This window comes from Chenopodium album, chromosome 4 (assembly GCF_948465745.1).
Source record: "Chenopodium album chromosome 4, dcCheAlbu1.1, whole genome shotgun sequence".
NCBI lineage: Eukaryota > Viridiplantae > Streptophyta > Magnoliopsida > Caryophyllales > Amaranthaceae > Chenopodium > Chenopodium album.
In genome coordinates this window covers 44770349-44790224 of record NC_137837.1, presented here as the reverse complement: position 1 = coordinate 44790224, position 19876 = coordinate 44770349, and the positions used below count along the sequence as shown (strand labels likewise).

At 38.9% G+C, this 19876-nt stretch overlaps 1 long non-coding RNA gene across 1 annotated transcript; it reads right to left on the bottom strand.

The window, feature by feature from the left end:
• Window positions 1-4050: 4050 nt before the first annotated feature.
• Window positions 4051-5219, bottom strand: LOC145626967 (uncharacterized). The gene is made up of 3 exons (XR_014111220.1): window positions 4941-5219; window positions 4761-4871; window positions 4051-4687 (listed from the first exon to the last, which is right to left on the bottom strand). It is a non-coding gene; the product is annotated as an uncharacterized LOC145626967 (long non-coding RNA).
• Between the last annotated feature and the right edge of the window lie 14657 nt (window positions 5220-19876).

The following is a 19876-nucleotide window of genomic DNA, read 5'->3' as shown; positions in this document are numbered from 1 at the left end:
AAAGGTGGAAAGTAAGGAGCGAAAGTCTGGCCCCTTACCAAACCTATATGGAAACTCTTACTAATCAGTTAGAGAAGGTAGAATACACATATTTACCTAGGGAAGAAAATCAATTTGCTGATGCCTTGGCAAGACTAGCCTCGATGGTTAGGATTCCCACGGAAATCGAGCAAATGCCTCTAACTATAGAAAAAAGGCACAAACCAGCATATATTCAAGCTATAGAGGATGATGAAGTAATCCAAGACGAAGAAGAAGAAGAAGAAGAAGAAGAACTGTGGTACACGGATATACTCAATTATGTAACCAAAGGAGAATACCCTCCCCATGCTGACAAAAGAGAAAAATGAGCATTAAGACTCTTGGCTTCCCAATACGTACTCATAGACAACGAGCTACATAAAAGGGTACCTAAGGGTCAAGCTCTCTTATGTGTAGGAAAAAAGGATGCCCAAAGAGCAATGAGGATAGTCCACGAAGGAATTTGTGGAACTCACATAAATGGCAAAATGTTAGTCCAAAAGATAATGCGAGAATGATATTATTGGACTACAATGAATAGGGATTGCCATCAATACGTAAAAAGATGCCCTAAGTGCCAAATCTATGCCAATTTACAACATGTTCCTCCATCCTTGCTCTACACCTACACGTCGCCATGGCCGTTCTCTACATGGGGAATTGACATCATCGGCAAAATCACTCCCCCAGGAACAGGAGGCCACGAATATATCCTAGTGGCAATTGATTACTTCACAAAGTGGGTTGAAGCGCAATCATACGCTAAACTCACTGCAAAACATGTAGCACTCTTTATCGAGAGAAATATTGTTTGTCGATATGGAGTCCCACATGAAATGATAAGTGACAATGGAACTCACTTTCAAGCCGAATGTGAAGAATTGCTACAAAAATATGGCATTCAACATCATCATTCTTCCCCTTATAGGCCTCAAGCAAATGAAGCAGTCGAGGCAGCTAATAAAAATCTAAAGACTATCATCGAGAAAATGACGGAAAATTATAAGGATTGGCCTGACAAACATCACTTCGCATTGTCGGGTTATCGCACGTTAATTCGCACATGAACAGGAAATACCCCATTTTCCTTGGTATATGGAATGGATGTCGTACAAATTTGTCGAACTAGAGATTCCATCTCTACGCATCGCGTTAGAAAGTAAACTCGATGAAGTTGAATGGACTAGGGCAAGATATGAAGAGTTAATTCTACTCGATGAAAAACGACTAGAAGCTCTACATCACACTCAGTGTTATCAATCTCGTATGGCTAGGAATTTTAATAAGAAGGTCAAGACAAGAAATATCAAAGTAGGAGACTTGGTGTTAAAAGCATTAAGGAAAAATGTTTTAGATCCAAGGGGAAAATTTAGACCTAATTGGTCTGGACCCTACATTGTCAAAACAATCCTGTCCGGAGGTGCAGCAAAATTAACTGATAGGGATGGCAATGAGTTCTCGAACATGACTAATCTCGACCAACTTAAGAAATACTACCCATAATTATTTGAGTAGGATACTCAAAAGAGCTACGTTTGGCCTGATTCCTTAAGAAAGGATACGTAGGCAACCCTTTACGGGTGCAGCCACTTTATTTTTTAAAATCTCACATCCCAGAATTAATAAAAATTCGACTGAAGATCGACGGAACATTGGCGTCACAACAAAAATTCTGGCGCTAGCCGATGAATGTTAGCGCCAGACGGCGGCATCCGTCGCTTGACGCCAGACTGCCGCTGCCGGCGCCAGTCGCAAAATTGTGGGGCCAGTTTACGGTTACAAGTCTAGGAATATTTCGGTGTTTTTCGGAAAATTTTCGACTTCCGTACTCGAAAAAATTTCAGGAAAATTAATTTTTCTGTTTTCATTGCTTTAATAAAATAAATTTAAAGTAAATAATTTAATTAAAAAAGCTGGAATCTCATTAATAAAATAAACTACATTATTGATGGAATTTAAATAAAGCTTAAATAAATTAACTATAAATAAAAAAAATAAACTAAGTCTAATAATTGGAAATTAAGCAATGCTCTTAATCTTCTTTCTCTTTCTTAGCCCTTTTCCAATTTTTGTCTGCTTCTTCCTCCTCATCCATAACCTTAGCTAGTAGGCATCCTTTAGAGGACCTACATTCAATCTTAGAGTAAATAGTTCCCCCCTCAGCTAGGACTCCATGCTTCTTTTCTACCCAAGCTTTCTTTTCTGTGGTGTCAGCTTTCATTTTTCCTTTATCTTTCGCAATACTCTTCTTCTTAAGCATTATAGGTGTTTTGAACTCAATTCTTTCACCTAAGCGTTCCTTGACAAGAATCACCTTGTCACCTAGACGGCTCTTCACATCCGTTTTACTCTGATTTTTCTTCACGTCCTTTGAAGGTTTCTTTAGAAGCCACTTTTTCACATCATTAGGCAAGGAAGGAGGAACCTTTTTGGTAATTACTTTCCATAAAGGTCTAGCGCCCCAATAAGCATCAAATTTGTCTACTTCGTGGGAGACAGGGAACTCGTAAGGACGGCGAAGATCACCGGAAGGAATAGTCTGAAGTAGGCTGTATTGTCTTATTACCCTGCAGGGATAATAAAAAGTCATACGGGACAAGCTTGGAAGACGGCAGAAAGGTTGCTTGTTTACACCAACCATCCTTTCTATTATCCACCAAGGGATGACCCACTTGATGGTAAAATTACAAGACTCGAAGACCTTCTTCCATTCATGGCGCACCATCTTAGAGAAGCGTTTCTTCCTTCTCACGAAGCAATTTGGAGTATACTTCTCAATGTTGTCTAGAGGGCTAATTAACTCCAGTCGTTCCATTAGCCACATCTGTAAAAATTGCAATGCAAATAAATTATTATTACTATACAAAAATATATTTTTGATTTCTGTAATTAAAAATATTATTTTTCTACCTGTAATAAAATTGGAGAGCCCCGAAAAGGTGCCTTTGGATTTCTCTTTAATTCATCAAGACTAAGCATAGTCTCTCCAACTATTAAAGGCATTGGATTTCTCCTTGATTCAATTTGTTCTAAAATAGTGGATATAATTGATTGACCCTCATTATTTTTACCACTAGTAAGAAAAAATTGATTAAGCATGCAAAACAAGAAAGCCCTTCTTCTATAAACATGGAAAGATTCAGAATAAGGTCTATCAAAATAATGGCGAGCAAATTCTTTCAAATTAACTATACTACCATCTACTATTTTTGATAGATCCCTGTCTTTTAAATTGAAGAAGCGTTCAAAATCCTTATAATAATATTCATTTATTCTAGGGATTACTACAAGATCTAGTGCAGGGAAGCCTAAAATAGGACAAAATTCTTCCAGCAAAGGGCTAATTTCATCATACCCTATTCTAAAGCAATGAGTATCTACATCCCAATATTCTAGAGCGGTATGAATAAAATATGAATCAAGATCTACCCCTTTGATGCCATAAATACCCCTCAAGTGAAACACATCTAATTCTTCTCTCTCTTTGGCATTGAGAGACCGACACCATTCATGGGTGTAGTTGGTAAAACTTTTGGAGACTAGAGACATGATGTTATTTTTCTAAAAGCTAAGAAATATTTTATTTGCTGAAATTATGAAGAGAATCAGCTGGGCAGGGGGCAATTTATGCAAAAAATCGGAGCAGTTTTAATCCAGGAAGGATTCGGAGTCAGCGCTCTTTAGCGCCAAACGCCAACTATTGGCGGCTGACGCCAGAGTCTGGCGCCAAACGCTAAGTGTAGCGCCTGGCGTTACACCAAAACGCGATGCGCCAGTTGGCGCCAATAGGCCTCATCGCACGTGCTTTCTAAAAAATCGCGTTTTTAACTTGATTCGAGTCTGCTAATGACTTTACGGTTTCCTTATCTTTTTCTTAATATTCATTTATTCCTCCCTTTTAATTAATATAGCTATTATATTAATTATATTATTTTTCTGATTTTATGTGGACTAAATTCGAAGTTTTTATTTTATTTGACTTTTCCTTTTTTTCCTTTTTTCTTTTTTGGGGGAGAAAGTCGGATACCCTCCATCAATAATAAAAATGACGGAATTTTTGCGCAAAATTATTTTTACATTTCCTTGCACACACATACATGCACATAATAATAATAATAATAAAAAATGAAAAACATGATAAATAAAAAATAAACTCATAATAGTATGTATATACAAAACATATTTAATAATGAGTCTAATAAAAGGAAAAGTTCTATACAAAGTCAAAATAAAATAATAAAAAGCACAGGAATAAGCTACGGCGCTGGGGGACGTACACCCATAATCTCATAAAACTGTGCCGTACGAGGAGTAACCTCTCAACCAGCTTCGGCTCCAGCTCCAGTCTCCTCGGGGGGAGGAAAGCTCAAAACAGGACCCGTCCACCCAAGATCAACATGAGGCTGAGGCTGCGGAGGCTGCTGCGATGACGAGCCAACCTCGTACAACCCACCACCTCTAAGACCCGAGGTAGCCTCTCCCTGGCCTATCGGCGCAACATGTGCACCTTCAGAGGAAGAGCCTGAGCCCTCTACCTCCTCGGTACGAGCAGCCTCAGAACGATCGCTCCGACCTCCCGAATCGGTGCGGCGATGTCTCAAGCTAGACCTCGCTGGATCCCTCCGCGCCTCAGGTCTCGTGCGGGTACGAGAAGGAATGGCTGACCCTGCAAAAGAAACTAAGATCAGAAACAGGAAAAATAAAAGCGGTAATACAAAAACATATGAAGAGAAGACTACCTCCTGAACAGCGTCGTCTCGACGGCAGGTAGCCACGTTCCTCATTCGGACAAGCTGGCTCCGGAAGGCGTCTATGCATCGTGCCATCGCCGAAACCACCTCGCGTGAGAACTGTCAAAGAAATAAGTCAGTAAACATGCATAACATATATGGACAAAAGTTGCAGATAAACAAGCTTACCCGAGTCTGGTGGCGAGGAATCGACCGCTCCACAAAGCGCTCGTCCTCAGGAGCCGAAGGAATCATCTCCTCAATTGGCCCATATGTCCCCTAATAGTGGATAGACATACGGGGTGTCACGAACTCAGTAGTATCATCTTGACAAGGCAAAACAAAATCAGTAAAGCATCACTTGGGGGCTACTTAACGAAAGGTAAAAGCTGAAAATCATACTGCCACATCCTTAGCAGGTACATGAACTGGAGCTAACAACGGCAGTAGCTCCTCCCCATAGAACCGCCCAGGGATCGTGTAAGATCGCCAAGGGGTACCAGCTCCCTCCAACATGCTCACCAACCTCGTGGAGTTAAACATGTGACGTGGCGGAGGAGTAGGAACGACAAAGGTGTCTGAATGCTGAATAGCAACCCTCTCTCCAAGATACGCAGCCGCTCCGTAGGTTCCCAAGAAATAGCGACGCTCAGCAGAATACTGCGCGGCTAGCCCAAGAACTGCCAGGTCGACCCACGGTCGGTACAACACCTCAGGCTCCTACAAAGAGCGTCAATCAGGCAAGAATCTATTTAAGGCATCACAAAATGTCAAATAAGAAAAGAATCATACCGAGATGATCCAATCTCAGACATAGGCAGTGGACATCCCTACACGGCGGCTGCCCCAGAAAGCGCTAACTAGAAGCCTACGCGGCGACGGTCTTGCCGGCGCAGTTGAGGGGAAGTACTCGTAGAACCAGATCTACAACAAGCTAAATTTATCAGCAAGTGCTAACTAAAATGTAGAGCTAAACTTTATAGGGAATAAAGGATACCTCTACGACCCTCCAAAAGCCGGATAGAGCGACATTCACCCCGAAGGACCGATGTCGACACGAGTTCCGCAGCGCTCGGATGAAATCAGCATAGGCTAAGCTGGCCCAGTCATAAGTCCTGATCCGGTGTAGATCGCGGACGGCAGGAAGGTAGTAAAGCAGCACCCTACTACCCTTGTCAGGGGAGAACGTCCCTGACAGCAAGATAATTGCAAAGATGCGCACCCGCTGCTCTCGGGTAGTCGCACCATTGTCAAAAGCCGCTGCTAGAGTCGAGCGGCGAATCCCCCTAGCATTGAACTGAATCGACTCTACCTCAACTCGAGCCCGAATAGCAATCGGACCCAACAGCTCCTCGACCTCAAGAGAAAAGACGTCGATCCCGCTGTCAAATGGCAGTGGCACGGAGCTAAACTCCAGTCTTATGATGTTGGTGGTGTCCTAAAAGAACTCCACCAGAGCACGGACTACATGATGACCCCCGCTAGAGGCAACCATTGCCTCGGAGGTCTCGAATAGTGTAGTAAGCCCGCAAGACTTCCATAAAAGTCTCGTCTGATCGTCTCTGGCGATGTACATCTTGTGCAGATCGCCCAAGCAATCACAACCGGAACCATGAGAGCGTGTCCTCCCAACAGTGATGCCCCGTCTCACCCTCTCAGAGATGTGGTGGACGGGAGAAAAGTACAAGGTCCGCTCATCCCACTCAAGGAGTCGGCTGAGCGAAGTGGACGGTTCGGCATCGTCCTCTACGGGCTCATGCTCCTGTCGAACGCCTCGACACCGTGAAACGGAACCTCGTTGTCTAACCATGCTACATTGTGCAGAATTACCATAAATTAAGGTTTTATGGTATCTATGGTTCGCCAAGCCGCATGATATTATATTCGCAAAAAAACAGAGTACTTAGTACTAAAACAGAGCACAAATTGAAATTGAGCATAACGACATTTTTCAAGCAATCAAACAATTTCTTACAATATTATAGTAATTATTGTGGCAAATTGGACAAGAATTGCTAGCAAAAACATCAAGAACAAGCCACATTGTTTTCCCGACCTTAAGAGGTCCAACAATGGTGATTTGTTCGCTTCTTCACCAAATTGAGTCAAACAAGTCTCAAATTACTCCCAAGACAATATATAAACATAATCAAGCAATTTCATGGCATAAAATTTTATAAACAAAGAGAATTTAACATTCTAAATTTCGAATTTTCAAGAAATTCGTGAACAAATACATGCCAAATTCATTAAAACCGGTTTGAGTTTGAAGGAAACTTACATAGATCTGGAAAATGGATGGAATAATCTTTAATTTGCAACAAATTTGAGCGAATTTGGATGAGAAACAAACAAGAACAAGTGAATTGATGTTCTGAGAATTCTCGAGCAAGAAACACGAACAGCAGCAGCAGAAATGAGGAAGAGAAGGGTATTTAAGGAAAACCCGAGTCTAGCGCCAAGCGTCAGACCTTGACGTCAGTCGATAGGCTTTAGCGTCTGACGCTAGCTCCAGCGTCTGGCGCTACAGCCAGATAGGTGGCGCTGACGTTATTTCAGCGGCGCCAGAACATTCAGCCACTCAGTACGGTTGTTCCAACCTTATGCAGTATATTTTGGGTTCCTTGGTATGCCAGTTAGCCCCTCTAAGCAATTTGACACGATTTTTAGTAATCGGCTTGATTACATAAAGTGATCGACCCGATAAAAGATCGTCTCACTTAGCTTAAAGCGCCTAAGCATTGGCTCATCGCAAAAGGCACCGACATACTGGTTCATTCTGAAAGGCACCGACATACTGGTTCATAATTCAGTAAAAGGCACTGACATACAGGTTCCAAGCAGCAAAAGCGCCGACGTACAGGCTTAGCGGAAGCAAAGTTCAAGCGAGCTTTTTAAAGATTAACAAGCGGGGGTCTTCGATAATTTTCTTTGGAATATTATCGCAACAAATGAGGAAAGCTTCAAGCGAGGGTATCTTCGGCAGCTAGTTTGCAGGTATCGGCGTTACAAGAGTGATTTAGGATCGCAGAACGTTCTGAATCATTCTCCGTCCCTATCGATACTTTGACTTTTGTTTTCGAAACGTGCGTTTCTCCAAACTTAGTCAAAGTGGGGGCTTCTGTAGACACCCATTTGTGTCTCCCCAAAACCAAACACAGTGATGAGTACCTTTCACGTCGAATCATAATCGAATGAAGTGAAAGTGTGGAAAGTTTAGTGTTGCGGATAGTTTTAATTTCTTTTCTCTTCTCTCTGTTTTTGAAAACCTATTTTAAGAAAAAAGCCAATCCAGTTTGGTTGGTCCATGATATGGGTCCAATAGTAGTGTAGTTGGATGGGGCTTGAAAAGAGCTTTCCAACGATATACTATAAGCCCAATTCTGATGAATATTGTGGAAGTTATGGCCAAATTACCGAACTGGGCCCGGTTTGAGCCTTATATGCGGCCCAATGATCTAGAGGAGGGCCTAATATAGATTTATCATTCCTAATGCAATAAGGAATGGTTTTAGTCTTCTAAATTCTTCTAGAAGGTTCTTTTCATTCCTAATTCAATAAGCATTGATAAATTGACTTTTGTTGACTTTAAAGTTTTAATCAGAATAAAAGAACGTTTTTGAGGAAAATATGATCTTATCCTCCTGTATGGCAATTTCTATTTAATTTTAAGAAAACGCGTCAATAATTAAGTTAGCGCCTGACGCTAAGCTTGGCGCCTGGCGCTAGCGTTAGCGCCTGGCGCTAATGTAAGCCTCTGGCGCTAACCTCGTTTAATGCGTCAGAACTCTGTTTTTATTTTTTATTGTTTTGGCTGATTTTCTCTATAAATAGTTTCTTAAAAACCCCGTTTTCATTCACCAACCCTCATCAAGATTTTCTTGATTACTCTCTCTCTCTCTCTTTTCTAAACTAGCCTTTTCTCAAATACAAAATTCCGCATTTGCAAGACTTAGATACACCTAGCCATATTCGAAGTTGCCTTCGCCCTAGACGTGAAAATTTTAATTTCTGAGGGTTTGGTCCAAAATCTCTCTTTCAATTATTTAATTTAATTGTTGTTTATTATTTTCCTTGAAGTTACTAATGTGTATATTTTGTTATTAGAAAGAGGTACGAGGCATCCAAGTAAGTATTTTAATGGTTTAATTGATATTATGATATAGAAATCATGCTTAGATTGTTATTTTGATTCCTACTATCATGTTCGGATGTTTTCCTTAATTTGATGTTTAGGGTGACAACAATAAATTCCTAGTATCATGTCTAGGGTAATTTTAATATTAAGTATGATTAAAAAGTATGATGCTTCCTATGTTCTTCCTAATATTTATGATTGTTATTATTATAATTTTATTATTTATGATTATTTATTATGTTGCTTGATATTTATTGTTATTGCTTGGTCACGCCTTTTATGCATGTTTAAAGGGAATTTGTACTTTTAATCATGCTTATATAAGATAATTAATAATCTTGTTTAGGGTTAATTTGATTATAATTCAAGTGATCGCCAATAATAGTTTTATTTGTGCATTAATATTCAACCAACATAGATAAACAGGTTTAGGGTTAATCCTAATGATTGCATGTTAGTCAGAAAGCGCACATGAATACGATCAGAATAAAGAGGTCTATTATTAGGGCAGGTTCAATCTCTTTTAGGTTGGATTTGTACCTTCATCCCCGAACCCTATTTGGTTCAAGATCTTATGGAGTTGACGATCTCTTGGATCGTTAAGGGGTGTAACCTTCACCTCGTGAATGGTTTACAAGTTCCTAAAAAACTTGTTGGCGACTCTTTTTCTCTTTCTTCTTTCCATTTGGACGCCACCATACTTTAGTGTATGATCACAGTCGGTTTCAAGCTAGGGGTTAACGCTTGAAATATTCCCTACACCTACAAAACTCATTACTCCGGGAGAAGGATTAGTTTAAGGATGGCAAAAGACTTTGAAGGTGACTACGCCAAGTGGAAGAAGAATCTCCATCACTACAGGACAAGGAAAAATGTTTGATGAGTTTGAGTCGTTTGAGTCTGAGTTTGAATTCAAGTCTTCTGTAGTAGAGTCTTCTAAGCCTTTTATTGTCTTGACTCCTTATATTCCTTTTAGTTTAGAACCTACTCCTAGGATAGTCAATAGTCAAGTCCCAACGGACGTATCTCTTTTCGATGTAATGATTTCGGAATTTAATAACATGTCTCCTTCCGCTTACTTCTCGTGTCATTCTCTCACCCAAGCTGACGAGCATTGTTTTGCTAACAATGAAAATGATAAAGAAATAATTAAAGCAGTGGAAACACATGAAAATAAAACGCCGATAATTGAAGACACCGAAACAGTTAATATTTTAAAATATCCAACTATTAAAAGAGAAGTTAAAATAGTTTTAACCCTTAATCAAGAGGAAAGAACCTATTTAATAGATCTACTAAAGAATTTATCAATGTTGTTGCTATTCATGTGAAGATATGCCAGGAATAAATAGAGAAATTGCTTAACACACTACACCACTGATCTCAGGAATAAAACTTGAAAAACAAAATTCACGTCGAATGAAACCCGACATGGCTCTTAAAATAAAAGAAGAAGTGCAAAAACAAATAACTGCAGATTTTATCAAGGTATCCAAATACCCTAAATGAGTCTCAAATGTGGTACCGGTTCCTAAGAAGGATGTTCTAAAGGACGACTTCCCTTTACCAAACATCGACATTCTAGTAGATAATACAGCGAATCACGCACTTCTCTCGTTTATGGATGGATACGCAGGATATAGCCAGATTCTTATGGATGAAGAAGATATGAAAGGCTACCTTCATAACACCTTGGGGCGCTTACTGTTACACGGTGATGCCATTCGGGTTGAAAAACGCCGGTGCCACTTACTGAAGAGCATTGACTACTTTACTGCATGATATGATGCATAAAGAGGTTGAGGTAAATGTGGATGATATGATTGTAAAATCAAAGGATCGTCTTGGACAAAAAATAACCTTAAGGAAATTCTTTGAGAGAGGCTAAACCCAACCAAGTGTGCATTTGGATTCACATCAAGGAAACTCTTAGGCTATGTCATTAGCTCTAGAGGTATAGAGATAGATCTGACCAAGATCAAGGCAATCATTTCAATGCCACCGCCATAAACCGAGAAACAAATTTGAGGATTTATTGGCTGGTTGCAACACATAAGTAGGTTCATATCTAAACTCACTACCATATGCAAACCAATATTTAAGAAGCTGAAAAAGAATGTACCAATAATATGTTATGGCGGGTGTTAAAAAGCCTTGATAAAATTAAAGCCTATCTTCGCTAATCCTTCTGTATTAGCACCTGCGTTTCCAAGAATCCTTCTTCGATTATACCTAATGGTTACCAATGAAATAATAGAAGCTATTCTGGCATAATAAGTTGAGAATAAAGAAAATACCCTCTAAAAACTAAGCAAAAAGATGCTCGAGTATAAAGTTCGCTACACACCACTTGCAAAATTGTGCCTTGCACTAGTGTGGGCGACAAGTAAATTAAGACATTATATGCTTGTCCATACAATATATATAGTATCTCTAATGGATCCTCTTAAATACCTTTTTGAGAAATCTATGCTCAATGTGCGAATATCTAGATGGATAGTTAACTTAGCCAAATTTGATGTAAGATTTATGCCTCAAAAGGCTATCAAAAGATCAGTGGTTTCAGGATTCTTCGTAGATTTCCCAATTGAAGATTCAGCACCAATACATGAAAACGACTTTCTGGACGAAGACTTAATGGTCACGGAAGATGATACTTGGACATTATACTTTGATGGAGCCTCAAACCAGAAAGGATGTGGCATAGGAGTACTACTAGTATCACCTAAAGAAGAACACGTCCCGATGTCAATAAAGTTATATTTCAACGTTACCAACAATGCTGCGGAATAAGAAGCATATGTGGCAGGCCTTGAAAACGCTTTGACATTAGGAGTAAATAAACTATGTATATTCGGAAATTCATCCCTCATCATCAACCAACACAGATTAAACAGGTTTAGGATTAATTTATTAATTGTATGTTAGTCAAAAAGCGCACATGAATATGGGAAGAATAAAGTAGAGGCCTATTTTTTAGGGCAGGTTCAATCTCTTTTAGGTTGGACTTGTACCTTCATCATTGAATATCCAATCTTGCTTCAAGAACACTATGGAGTTAGCGATATCATGGATCGTGAAAGGGGTGTAACATTCACCCCGTGAACGGTTTACAAGTTCTTAAAAACTTGTTGGGGACTCTTTTGCTCTAGCTTCCTTGCCTTTTGATGCCACTATGCTTAAGTGTATGATTACAGTGGGGCTCAAGTGTGGGATAATTGAAATATTCCCTACATATTTTATCGACTCCACTGAACATACATGGAAACCCTTACTCACCAACTCAAGAAGGTATCTACCGAGAGAGGAAAATTAATTTGCCCGATGCCTTGGCAAGGCTAGCTTCACTAGTTAGAATTCCTAAGGAAATTGAGAAAATGCCTTTAACAGTATAAAAAGGCAGAAGCCATCTTATATTCAAGTGATAGCGGATGATGAAACCATTCAAGAAGAAGAAGAGGAAGAGGAACCCTGGTACAATGACATCCTAAACTATGTCACTAGTGGAGAATATCCACTTCATGCGGACAAGAGAGAAAAAACGCGCTCTAAGACATTTGGCTTCCCAATTTGTGCTCTTAAACGATGAGCTACACAAAAGTGTACCTAGAGGAAGAGGTCTCTTATGTGTAGGCAAAAAGGAAGATCAAAGAGTGATGAGAGTAATCCACGAAGGAACGTGTGGACCTCACATAAATGGCAAAATGCTGGTAAAAAAGATAATGCGCCAAGGATATTATTGGACTACCATGAAAAGGGATTTCCATCAATACGTAAAAAGATGCCCTAAATGCTAAATATACAAAAACTTGCAACATGTTCCACCTTCGCTACTTTACACCTATACATCTCCATGGCCATTCTCAACATGGGGGATCGATATCATTGGGAAATTCACCCCTCCTGGGACAGGAGATCACGAATACATCTTGGTTGCGATTTATTACTTTACAAAATGGGTTGAAGCAGCATCATATGCAAAACTCACCGCAAACCATGTAACACTCTTCATCGAAAGAAACATCATATGTCGATATGGAGTCTCGCATGAAATGATAAGTGACAATGGAACTCATTTTCAAGCGGAATTTGAAGAATTACTGCAAAAATATGGGATTCAACATCATCACTCTTCTCCATATATATAGGCCTCAAGCAAATGAGGCAGTGGAAGCAGCCAATAAAAATTTAAAGACTATCATCGAAAAGATGACAGAAAACTACAAGGATTGGCTTGAAAAACTCCATTTTGCTTTAGGGTTATCGCACGTCAATTCGCTCATCCGTAGGAAATACAACATTCTCCTTAATATATGGAATGAATGTAGTACAACTTGTAGAACTGGAAATACCTTCCTTACGCATTCAATTAGATAATAACTCGATGAGGTTGAATGAACAAGAGCAAGGTATGAAGAGCTAATTCTACTCGATGAAAAGAAACTAGAGGCTCTATGTAGGCGTCGTTCGAAGTGCGCCTACATTAAGCATGTGGTGAATATGCTTGGAACTCATAGGAAGTGGGAATTGACATAATATGATTAGGGACAAGGAAAGTAGGGAGTCGCCAACAAGTTTTTAAGGAACTTGTAAATCGTTCACAGATCATAAAAGGCAACCACGATTAAGGGACAACGATAGGAAACAACGATTGACCCGTGAAGGTTACACCCCATTCATAATCCATGAGATTACTAACTCCATATGGTTCGGAACCACGAAAGGAGGATCGGGGATGATGGTACGAAGTGAGTCATGGAGTCACATTCGCCCGTATTGGCCTATACTCGATTCTTATAGCGAAAAATGATTCCTGCGATCTCAAAGGCATACAAACAGAGATACAATTTGCTCCAATCTATTATTAAGCTAAATTGGTTGAATATTAATGCAACACATAATTCTAAAATATTAGTGATCACTTGATTAAACAACAAGATTATAAAGGATCCTAAACCGGTCGTCCAAATTATCTTATTAGGCGTGATTTTCAATTACATATTCCCTTTAAACATGCAATATGGTGATCATAATAATAATAGAACAAACATTAATATTGGAAGCAATTTAACAATAATTCTAACAATACAAAATCGTTAGAAAAATAATAGAAATAAAAGGAACATAATTCTTACTTTGATTCTATTTGCTTGCAACTACAAAATAATAAACGAAAATATGATTGTTGCTCTATCTTTTTGGCTCGGATTTCAACAATGTAAGACCCGTTAGATCCAATCATTGCATTTGACGCATTTGGGTCCGTTATTAATCAAGTCAAAACATTTATGAGCACGTTTTAGGCCTAATTATTAACCAGTAAAGGCTCTAATATAACTTGGTCTTAAATATGGATTTCAACTTACTTCATAATGCATTTCATAGTCAATAAACACTTTAAATTTGATCTAGCATGAAGAACAGGTTTTTGTAACATCATCGCACTTCCTTTGAGGACAAGAGGCTAAGAGTAGGTGTTTAAAGTTTGCCCCCACTTTGATTGAGTCTAGAATAGACGATGATCAAAGCAGTCAAGAAAATAAATCCGAGACTCATTCTACGAAGTTCCCTAAAAATAGAGAATCTTTTAGTAATATTTAAGGACGTCGAAACGACCCTTTATTCGCTAAGTGTTAGAGACAAGTAGCTATTAAGGCAAGAAAAATCATTTTTCTAGTCTTAGTGCGCTAAATAATCTAAATTGATCCTTTGCAAATGTAGAACGCTTTTACAAGTGAAGGTGTTCTAGGTGATGTCACCTCATGAGAAGAAATCGATTTAAAAAGGAGTAAAGGGGATGATGTCCTCTCAATCATGTCATCGTTGGTTAAAAGTCCCTCAATATGTCATTAAAACTTTAACCTAATTTTAACAAGTTGTAAAGATGATAAAAAGAGTGTTTCGGCTTTCGCAGCCTGAATAATGTTCTCGACAATTCGATTGTCTAAACGCAATACTCGGTGTCCACAAGATAGAAATACATGTCTCAGGACTAGAAGAATATATCCAAATCCGGATAGAGAGAAGAAAATTGGCAACTCTCTCAATAGTTTTTTCCACAAGATGAGAACACGTGACTCAGGACTCGGGACACGTGCCTACATAGATGCGACATCACATGTCGCTCTTTCTATAGGTGGTGGACGACACCATATTGTCCGGTAAGCTAGTAAGCGCAATAACTACCATCTTTGCTTCCAATCAAGAAGTGTCTGTTCTCGAATGGTTTAGTATGCATGTCGACTCGTGAGCTAACGCCTAAAGTAAAGCAATTCTACCTTTTAACTACGTGACGTAGATGCCGTGAAGCTAGGAAGAGGTGAAATTTTTCGCAACACCTACGCCATACAATTTTAGGCTGCATGATAATGCCTTACAGTTTTACACTATATGATAACGCCTTCCTTTTTGCTGTGGACGTGAAAAAGGAAGAAAAGACCAAACATTTATAAAGTCAGTACAATAAAATAATAAACCCGTCTATGGGAGCTTTTACGTAAAGCACCACTACGGGACGTCTTAAAACACTCTTATGAAAAACATCCAAAACGTATGCTTGGGGAAGGCACAAAGTACGATGTGCAATTAGGATGATGCAAAAAACTATCAAAGAAGAAAATAAACTACTGGATGCAAAGCAATTAAAAAGATTTTGATACATTGCACGCCATTACGTCTAATGACGAACAAAAAACCGTTAAAAATTGATCAAACGGATCAAAATCTGAATACTGATCATTTAAGTGACCAGTATCTGCGCGCAACTTAGTAGGTCACGCTGGCTAGGAGCGCGCAAGAAACTAGGTTGCGCTGGGATGTCACACGTAACTTGATGCGTTGCGCAACATTTGAATTAGTAAAAGAGTTGGAGAAGCGCGATCTGCAGCTCACTTTCTTCTTTTCCTCTTTGTCCAATTTTGATCTCTTTCCATTTTTGGTTGTCGTTTTAAAGATAAGGAAAGTAAATCTTGCTCCTTTTATTTTATAAGACTATGATCTTGGTCAATAAAATAAAGAAATCAAATGAAGAATCCTAACTTGAAGTTGGAGCTTTCGATTCGACTTGTTTTCATGAATTTGTTTGTTTGTTGTTGTTGCGACATGTTTAATAGATTGCAACAAATTTCCATGTGAAGTGGTAAAGTATAGATCCTATATGAGCATGTACAAGCATATACGTGTTTTTTAATTTTGAATTTGTGCTTGAAATTTATTTCTCATTTTTTTGCTCACATAGACTATACTTGTTAATTTTAATGTAAATTAAAGTGTTTACAACAAAAATTATGCATTAAAATTTATAAATGAAATTTTGAACTTTTGATAATAGCATGAAATTGTTCTTGCGACTCATGTTTATTTTTCTTTTTTTCACGCGTAAGTTAAAAAATTTGTTTTATTAATGATAAAAATAATCAATGGTAATTATTATTCACTTATAAAACTGTGATTTCAAGATTTGCACAAAACTAGTTAGTTTAGGAAATTCTTGAAGACATCATCGAACTAGAGTATTTTGGCTATACTTCGGGCTTTTGAGACCCCATTTTATGTTTTTAATTATTGTAGCCCCCATTTTTATGTTTTTCGAAAATTTTAATCCCCAATGTTGGGTGACTTCGATGACTTTTTTGTTCTTAATAATTAGACCCTTTCATGTTGCTTGAAATTGGTCTAGAAGTCCTGTGTTTCGTCTTATTATGATAACAACTTTGATGTAAGAAACGATTAAACTAGTGTGTTTAGATCGTTTTTGACCATTCATAGTTTTAACAAAGAAATTTGCTAAGCCTAGTAGTATTGGTCATTCATTAGAACAAGTAAGAGGGAAAATGAAATGTTGGTCAAATTTTTCCTCTATTCTTGCTACTTTTGAATTCTCTCTTTTGAGTTCAAATTTTGTTACTATTTTGAAGCTCAAGAAAGTAGATGTTATCCTCCTTGCGAAATTCCAATGTGTGCAACAATGGAGGAATAATTTAAAACGAAGACTCCTTAATTAGGAGTGTTTTGTTTACATTCTAACTCATGAAATTGTTTGTCTTATGTTAAAAAAGTGTCCTGATACAATTTGCATGATGAATGATTGAGTACTAAACTTTCCTTTGAACAAGTATGTTTTATGCATCATGATTTTGTTTCTTTAGATCTGTACTAGTCATACTCTCTAATCTCTAGAGTAAATTTGAAGTATTGAAACAACAATTATGCACTAAGATTAGTTTTTGAAGTTGAACTTTAAAATAGCTCGAGTATTTAACCTGTTTAATGGCCAAATTCAGTTGCAAACTTAGTTTTAAAAGGAACAACATGATTATTAAATCATTGTGATATATTTGAAAATTCTAAGGCTCGAGATCTACGTAAACCATTTGTAGTTTAGGCGATTCTCAAATGTAGCTCGAATGGCATGAATATCTCATGTTGTTTTTTCGTGGATATTGGAGCCCCCATATATCGGGTTATGCGCATTCTTGCTATTTCACAAGTCTTGGAGCCCCCAATTTGGGGTAGTTCTAATGACTTGCTATTGTTTAGGCCATTCATATAATCATGATATTGAGATGGACCTATGTATATATTCATGGCTTTTGCATCTAAGTTAAAGTCATGTTCAAGAAAGCAAGTTAGTTCTTTACTTGTCTACGTCGACAAATCCAAAACAATTGTGTTTAAGGTTTAACAATCTTATCTAATGTCTGAATGTTTATAAAGATTGTGATTTTATTCTCAAAGTTGATTTGGAACATCAAATATTTTATTTGTTCTTATCAATCTTTGATTTTGGGCTTGCAGGTGGTTTGTTTACCATCCTTAAGCCAATGAGAACAAGTTCAAGTCAAGAAGAAGTCGAATCTTAGTTCATTCCTTTTCGAAATAGTTATGTATATACATTTATTATCCAAACGGTTATTGAGAATCTGAAAGTTAATTTATTTGAGAAAATGAAATAAAATTTCAAAAAGGAAATTTTGAATACTATTTTTTGTTAGAAACATATTATTTCAGACTAGAATTCAAAATTTGAAAAGGGACCGATAATTTAAACGAAAATTTGTTTGAAAAGCAACTTTTTCTAGTACGTAGGCAAAATATATAATCATATTATTTTCAAAATTGGACCCAAAATGGAAAAAAAGTCTAGCTCGTAATTGAGTGTGACTTTTTTGTACAAGATTGATGAAGGTAAGTTGTAAATTTTCAACTTATTTCAACAAAGATATGAAAATGTGAGGACACTTTCGTATATTTGATTTGGTTTATGTTTTTCTTTTTAGTGTTTGTCATCATTGTCATATTTTGCTATTAAAAGTGAAGTTATTTCAATTAAATAAGCACCGTAGTTTGAAAATGAATGTTTATCAGACCTAGGTTTGGTGGAGCGTTAGAATAATTTATATAATCGTTCTAATTGTTTAGGGTAAAAATACCCTAGACATGTGGACCAATGAGGAGGCCACATGGCGAGTTCAGGATGGCCCAAGTGGCTCAATGCTCTCTTGACGCGTGGCCCCTTCAGATAAGCTCCTGAAATAACGGCCTTCAAGGGCCCAAATCCCAAGAAGCGCCGTAAAACGGCGCAGCCCACTAAAATCTAGGTCAAGTGATCTAGATAGGGGCACATTCCCTAACGACCCTATAAATAGGGAGATATTTCCCCATTTTGGGGACATAATTGAATCATTTATTACACATACTTTCTCTCTCATCAGAGAAACACTGAGCTTGGAATCCGAGTAGATCCCCACCTAAATTTCCGCACTCTTTATTTTTTTTTCAAGTTACTAACTTGATCGTCGGAGGCGGAGCTCCACCACCCGGAGTCTCCGTTGTTTTTATAGGTACAGCTTAGCCGGACCAATCTTTGTGACGTAACTCTCCCAAGGGACAAAACACCCAAAACATTTGGCGTTGTCCGTGGGGAGAGTACCCCAAGGATGGTTCAAGAGTGTGTACCGCCTCCTGAGCGTCCGATCAATGAACCGGAAGTTTTTACTGACCAGGAGGATGATGACCCTCAGGTCGAGACCTATATAGCCAATGATGGTCTCTGATAACCAAGCGTGTCCGGCCTAGAGACACTCTAGAGCGGGGTACCAACCAAGCGGCTACAAACCGACCCCCTGGGTAGCCGGAAGGGGAAACCCATATGGCCAGTGGATCAGCTCCCGTCACTCGAGATGAACTCATGATCTTCATGACAAGTTTCAAGGGTGAAATTAAAGATCTGATCACAAAGAGCCGGGCTGGCCCAAGCAGGGGTCAGTCGGCAAGAAAGACTCCTCTGGAGAAGGGGAACTCAGTTAGAGATCGGCAGCCTACTCCTCATCCAAAGGAGAAGCCAGCCGGGACCATTGATTGGTCCAAGATTTTTCTGCCTCAGAGAAATACCAACAATCCCCGCCGGAATCATTAGCCAATGGGAAACAAAAAATCAACTCTTGACGCCCGAGAGATTATCACCCGCAAGATAAATCAGCAGCTGTCTGAGTCGGCTTCTACATCGAGCTTTCTAGACAGCTTCAAGAACACATCTGCAGGGAATGTACCTTCCTTGCATGAGAGACATACAGGCGGTAATACCGTCAATTCTGGTCCTCAGATGATGATTGGGAATGCACCGTATGTACCATCTATGGTCTACGGTCCGTATTCTCCCCATTTTATGCAGCCGACCCTTTTCGGAGGTCAGGCGGCATACAACAACGTCCAGCCACTGGACTGACAGCTTCGTCTGCTCCGCCTGGGCGAACAACCTTCTGCGTTCACCTGGGAGATAACCGAGGCGGCACAACCGGCCAAGGTTAAAAATGTGTTGGTAGGCACCTATGACGGTTCCTCCAACCCGAATGATCACCTCATGGCTTACATCAACCTCATGTATTTACAGGGATTGGATGATGCCACTTGGTGTCGATGCTTTCCGGCTACATTGAAGGGCATTGCCCAACAATGGTTTCGCAACTTGTCAGCCGGGTCCATCGAT